Here is a 6,742-nt window from a genome sequence, read left to right as displayed (position 1 = left end):
CAAGTAAGTCTCAATTCATTGCCTTCAAGTCCCTAGTCAAGTCCCGAGTCAAGAAAGGCAAGTCCCGAGTCAAAGGCAACAAGTCTCAAGTCAAGTCCAAAGTCCTGCAGTTTGATTTTCGAGTCTTTTTAACAGAAAAATAAAATATATACAGATTAGGTATGGTTGTAAGATCTGTATTAAACAAACTTTTTTTATGAAAGAACATTGCTCAGATATATAAAAACACAAATGCAATTTTCTGAAAAAGTACTGAACAGTGCTGCATCTCGTCTACACAGCATAATGCACAAGAACGAGTTCCACCAAAAAAAGAGTCCATTTTGCCTCGCATCACACAGAAATTGCAGGTCTACTGCTGTCAAGTTTTGTTGTGCTATGTTATGTCTTCAGTGATCAACTTGTGATTAACCAAAATTACATAACCTCAATGTGGTAGCAGTAGACCAACTCCTGTATATGCTGCAAAGTTAAATTGAGTGAAATTGGAATTTTGTCAATTGAATCTCGTGTGTGCTAAAGAGATGGAGTTGCAAATCTGTCTAGCAGCAATGTAAAATGGTAGCACATATTGTTAATGAAGTAGGCTACTTCATACAAACAATAACGTTGTTTTCTTCACATAACGTTGAAGAGCTTTGCTCTCTACCTTGTGTGATGCTCGTGCACGGATTTCCTCTGTTTGTGAACAAAACTGATTGCGAGTTCTCAAATATACGCTGCTCACGCGCAAATTTTCTCTCGCTCTCAAATATGCACTGCTCACACACAAATTTTCTTGAGCGCTCTCAGAGATTATATGCAAACTCACAATTTGTGTCGTGTTCCCTCTTCCTTTCATGCTTTTTGATATGATTCATATTGCTGCACTGTTTAATAACAATAACCAAAATACTAAAATAGACTTATATATTAAATGTTTAATCTAATAAACCATAACATTTTTGGTTGTTTTATATGATGAGATATTTTTAGTTTCAAACACTTAAAGACAGAGAATAGACCAGTGGTGCCCCCCTGAAAATATGCTTAAGGGGGGCCAGAAGAGGCCAGCTACGTCAGTGGCACCAATCAATCCACAATAATTTAGCGGCTGCTATTTATTTATTGAAATATTGCATTGTATTGCATTTATGTAAGTAGATTTAAATAAATAATGTCAACAGCAAAATCATATCGGGATGGCTAGAGTTTACACAGGGGAAACACCCCTTGTAAAGGGGTTAACACCACTATAAGGCACCCCTGGAATAGATGTTGGATGTAAAGAATACATTTTATTTTAAAAGCATTTAAACAAAAACTAATGCAAGCGGAAATGTAACTGTGATAAAAATAAGGAAACACTTGATAAGGTATTATAGCCTACTGTACTATTCACTCTTCAAATAAATCTCACTATCAATCCCATTTTATCATGGCAGCTAAAATAAAGTAAACTAGTGTCTGCTGGTTTCCACTTTGCTGATGAGATTGTGGAGGACATTTTCCATGTCATCCTCTTCATTTTGAGGAAAGCTGTTCCACAGGGCCCCTGAACACGTATATTGGCATGTACTGTGTTTTGAACAGTAGCCTACTACAGTAAAGAACTTCAATTGATCAGTTGTGGTAATACTATAGTTGCTATGGTAACACAAGTGTAATATAAACAAATTACCCAGTGCTGTATTATTTTACAATATAGGGTATTTTATACTACAAATCACTACACTTTACTGTAGTAAAACTACACTTTGTATTATTTTATCTGTTCACTATTGGTAATACTACTGTATTATGAAGCATTCATTAACAAGTCGTAAATAATACTAGCCTAAAACATAAGTATAATACAAGTATACAACAAGTATAATACTCAAAAACACTAGAATTTATTAAAGAACTACCTTAACCTTTTAGTTTTTTGTGTGTTGTTAATAAATAGTAAAGCAAGAAAGAAACCATATCAACATTCTTGGAATAACCCTTTGCTAAGCCTCGCCCTCCTTAGTTACTGTTGCTACGCCTGTCAAGCTTTCATGCCTGGCACATCTATTACAGTGTGTATGCGCTGGTGTCAGACATTCCCAAGGATTTAATTAGTCAATTTTGACAAACAGGTGAGATATCTGAGAAAGCCAGACAAAAGAGGACTGCAGTATACATTACAGGGGTATATTCACAACATAATAGCAACTGATTAGAGAATAATTTTATCAAAATTGAAGCAAGGTTAGCCTAGCAACCTCATACGCTGAACATTCAACAGCATAGTTCATGCACAGCAGGAGAGGTGAAATTATAAAATAATCTAATAACCTAAGAAACTGATAGATTTGTGCCGAATATTAGCATCATTGACCCATAACAGTGTACAGTACCTATTACTGTCAGCATGTTTGTGTGCTCTTTATCCAGTTTTTATTCAAATTTGCAGTTAAGTGGAAGAAAAAAAATTGAAATGCAAATTAAAGTATAAATAACAGAAGTGAACAAATAGATATTTCCTACCAGCAAATATTAGTGTATGTATTTATATGCGTTACAATGGCGAGGGTTTAAACTAAGCAGTGCTCATAATATCGAGTGGAAAAAAAGAAAAAGACCGTTGGTAAACATAACCTGCTTTTTTTTTATATATAAGAACACAGTTTAGATCTGTTTAGGATAAGAGGAGTGTGAGTTATTGCCACCTATCACTGAATGTGAATATCGAAAACAAAATCAACTTAGCTGTTAACTCCTTTACCGCCCCTCACACAGCTTGATCCACGCTGGCATTTCTCCTCTTGGGCTTTAGGTTTTGAAAAGGGAAAAATCCCACCACCCAGTCCAAACTTTTAGGATAGCGGGTGTCTGATTTGCACAATCCAATAATTGCGCAACGATTTGGCTTGTTTCCCTCGCTCGAAAGCTTGACAGAGCCCCTGTCTGTAGCCACGATTGGTAAGCCGCGATTGGTGGGTGGCGGTTTTTGGGCGTGGTTTAGCGAAGGGTCAGTTTAAAAGGAGGATCCCGTGAGAGCAAAAGCACTAAAGGTATGAGACGCCATCGTAAACAAAAGTCAAGCGAACGCAAAGAGACTGAATGCACGAGAGAGAGAGAGAGAGAGAGAGAGAGAGAGAGAGAGAGGTGTATGTTGTATGAGAGAGAGAGAGAGAGAGAGAAAGACAGAGTATTGGCACGCGAGTATTGGCTCGATCTCAAATTCAAATTCTCTCTGCGTTCGCTTGACTTTTGTCCACTCCGGCTCCTCATAGTAGTCACGTTGGATACTGTCGAATCAAAACAATCTACCGTGCTTTGATTGGATGTCATGCCGAAAGCGCGCATGCTCAAACACACACGCGCGCATGCTGTCACACACACACGCACACATAAACGGGGAGAGAGAGAGAGCGGTCCATGTCAACATACTTTTTTATCTTTGGGCTTTTCATGGGAAGCAGCAAGTCTTTACAAGTCAATAGGGGCAAGTCCTAGTCAAAGTCCGAGTCATTTATGTTCAAGTCCAAGTCGAGTTGCAAGTCTTTTTATATTTTGTCAAGTCGAGTCTAAAGTCATCAAATTCATGACTCGAGTCTGACTCGAGTCCAAGTCACATGACTCGAGTCCACACCTCTGCAATAAACCATCAAGATCCTGGCTTGACAGCCATATTTATTACAGAAATTAAAACACAGGCATGTTAATGACATTTAAATTTCAAAACAATCAATGCCATTAAAGAACACATTGATTTCCATGTTGGATTCTAAGTGGACTGCAAAAAAAAAAAGCAAAAATACAGGAATTGCAGATATGAAAAATGAAAAATTATAATAATAAACTATAGAATACAAACTGTTGCGCTTATTGTAAAGTTTTATTGCTGTGAGTTGAGAACATTAATTATACAGTAGAAACAATTTTGCTTAATCCTCCTTTACATTCATCCAGTTGCTAGGAATATCCCGCAAGTGCACAGAGACTCCCAAATGCCCGCAAATGAATGATCATTTCTTTCAAACCAGTCGTTAAATACATTGCACACCCCTCTCGCCCCTACTCAGATACGTCGCTCACTCCACCCCTGACACCCCTCAACAGGCCTGACACAGACACACACACAGACAGACACACACAACGCGCTGCAGACGTTTTGGCCCCAATGCCCTTCCATACTGGAGCGACTCCCTTCAGATTCAACACGCATGATCACGTTCATCAAATTTGCTTAAACTAAGCGCCCTAAAGTATTACTGTATTTCACAAGGATTCTGACACTACAACGCGAAGCATACGCTTTCTTTGCGTTTAATGAGGAAACACGCTAAACTTGGAGGGCGCATGCTGAAAGGCAGAGTAATGCCCTGTCTTTGACAGCTCGCGACTTCACCAGACGTTCTGAGTACATTTACATAAGACACCAATACTCCGATTTTAATATGATTCAGATAATACTCTCATTAAAATTCTACCATGTAGCCTTAAAAGGAACCTTACCTTAAAGGAACACCGAGTCATGAAATGCGGAGGATTTTCTTTCTGTGCGCTATGCGGTATCAACTTACAACAGATGTTGAAAGTTAAAAATGAAACACCCGAAATTGCATGAAACTCTGGAGAGCCTGGTGATGCAACTAATTGTTTTATACTGGAACTTGCCTTCAAAAAGTGCTTCCTTATCCACATTTATTGCATGTTGAACACGTCCACCACAACAGGAAGTAAAAAAACCTGAACTGCGTTAATTGCGTAATTTTTTTTTAACGCGTTAATTATTTAAAATTAATTGCATGCGTTAACGCGTTAATTTTGACAGCGCTAATATATATATATATATATATAATTTGAAAGAACGGATAGCTGAAGTGCTTCAGTAGTCTCTGTTGAGTACTGGAATTAGCATGTAAGCTAACAAATCACTCATATTCTCATTCACAATAGAGATACTGGGTTTCCCATACACAGATTTATTTGTGGTAATGTAGGAGTTTTCACATGAACATTTCTTCAAAGGAAACCAGTTGTTTACAGAAAGTTTAATTGTCTTCATGAGGAAAACTTTTTTATTTTCTAAAATCAGTCCATCAAAATAAATGTGTAGTGTTTTGAAACCAAAGTCTTCATTTGTTACCCACAACACATCAAGATTTGATCAAGTCAAAATCTCATAATCTGACACAAATCTGATCTGTTGTAAATGGCAAATGGCATTGTATAGTCTGATCAGGGTTTTATGGAGTCTGCATCAGTCTCTCACTGTCATTGCAAGTTCACACCGGCCGAGTTTAAGTGGATTTTTATTCACCACCAAGTTTTGTGACACTGCAGACAAAAGCCCAAAATTGGAGGCAAATTGGTGTTTGTTCCAGGGAGTGACAATCAAAGAATGTGAATAATCAAAAACACAATGTAAGGGTGTAGGACCGTTTTCTCTGCATCTCCTCAAACATTTTCTCCTCCCTAATCTTTCTAATTCTCTTTTGAATGCAGACCATTTGATTGCAGTGTGCAAAAAAAATTGGGTTTTCAGTTCATAATAACTTGAAACACATATAGAGTTATTTTGCTTTCTTGCAGCCCTGTAGAAACTCTCACAACCTGGCACATCTTCACCCCTCTTCAGTTATTGAGTTTAAATCTTCAGGTTCAAAGGGTTTCATGCCAATAACTTGAGATGTATTCAAGAGTTCACACTTGTCCCGAGATGCTATCCCATGCTATCCCGGGAAAGCCTTAAGCTCTGCTGGACAAGGCCTCATTTTTGCTCTCCATTGGGAAGCTTCATGTAATTGATGAGGCTTCTTTTATGTTTAAAGACCTTTCCACACTCACTGCATCGAAAACGCTCGGCTGAGTGAATCTTCATGTGTTGCTTAATGGAGTCTTTGCATGTGAGACTCTTTCCACAATGATCACATGTGGTTCCAGTGTGACAATTCGTGTGATTCATGAGCCTAGCTTTGGTTGTGAAGCTCTTTCCACAATGAGCACATGCAAACGGCTTCTCCCCGGTGTGACTTATCATGTGGTGTTTGAGTGAGCCTTTATGTGGGAACCTTATACAACACTCTGTGCATGTGTAAGGTTTCTCTCCAGTGTGAATCCTCATGTGGATGGTAAGGTTTTGTTTTTGAGAAAAACCTTTCCCACACTGCGTGCAAATAAAGCTTCTCTCTCCAGTGTGAGTTCTCATGTGAACTTCAAGGTTGCCATTTTGCTTACAACTCTTTCCACACTGAGGGCAAGAGTAGAGCCTCTCTCCAGTGTGAATTCTCATGTGCACTTTTAAGTTTCCTGTATTATAGAAGCTTTTTTCATACTGTTTGCAGGTGTAAGGTTTCTCCCTAGTGTGGTCAAGGTTTGGCTTTTGACTAAAACTCTTTCTACTCTGTTTACAGCTGAAATCACACCTAGACTTGGATTTCCGAGGTTTTCCGTGTGATGAAGTCTTTTTAGTGAGTGTGGGTTTTTCATCAGTGGTTATTTCTTGTTGTTTCTCTTCCATTTCATTCCATTGATGTGTCTGTTCTTTCAGCACTATCAGGTCTTCAAAAAAGAACAAAAAAGTGAACTTTAGTATGAAGGCTTAAAGTGGCAAGCATGAAATGGATGTTTACCCTAAATATTAAAATGAGCTAACCATTTACTCTCCATCATGTGGTTTTAAACATTTCCTGTCTTCTGGAACACAAAGTAAGCCAGCATTTTTATCACAATATCTTATTTTGTCCTCAAGAGAATCAAGAAACTCATCAAGGTTTAAAACCACACA

Source organism: Danio rerio, chromosome 4 (genome assembly GCF_049306965.1).
Source record: "Danio rerio strain Tuebingen ecotype United States chromosome 4, GRCz12tu, whole genome shotgun sequence".
Classification (NCBI taxonomy): domain Eukaryota; kingdom Metazoa; phylum Chordata; class Actinopteri; order Cypriniformes; family Danionidae; genus Danio; species Danio rerio.
The sequence above is the reverse complement of the archived record's forward strand: the minus strand, read 5'-3'. Positions refer to the sequence as shown.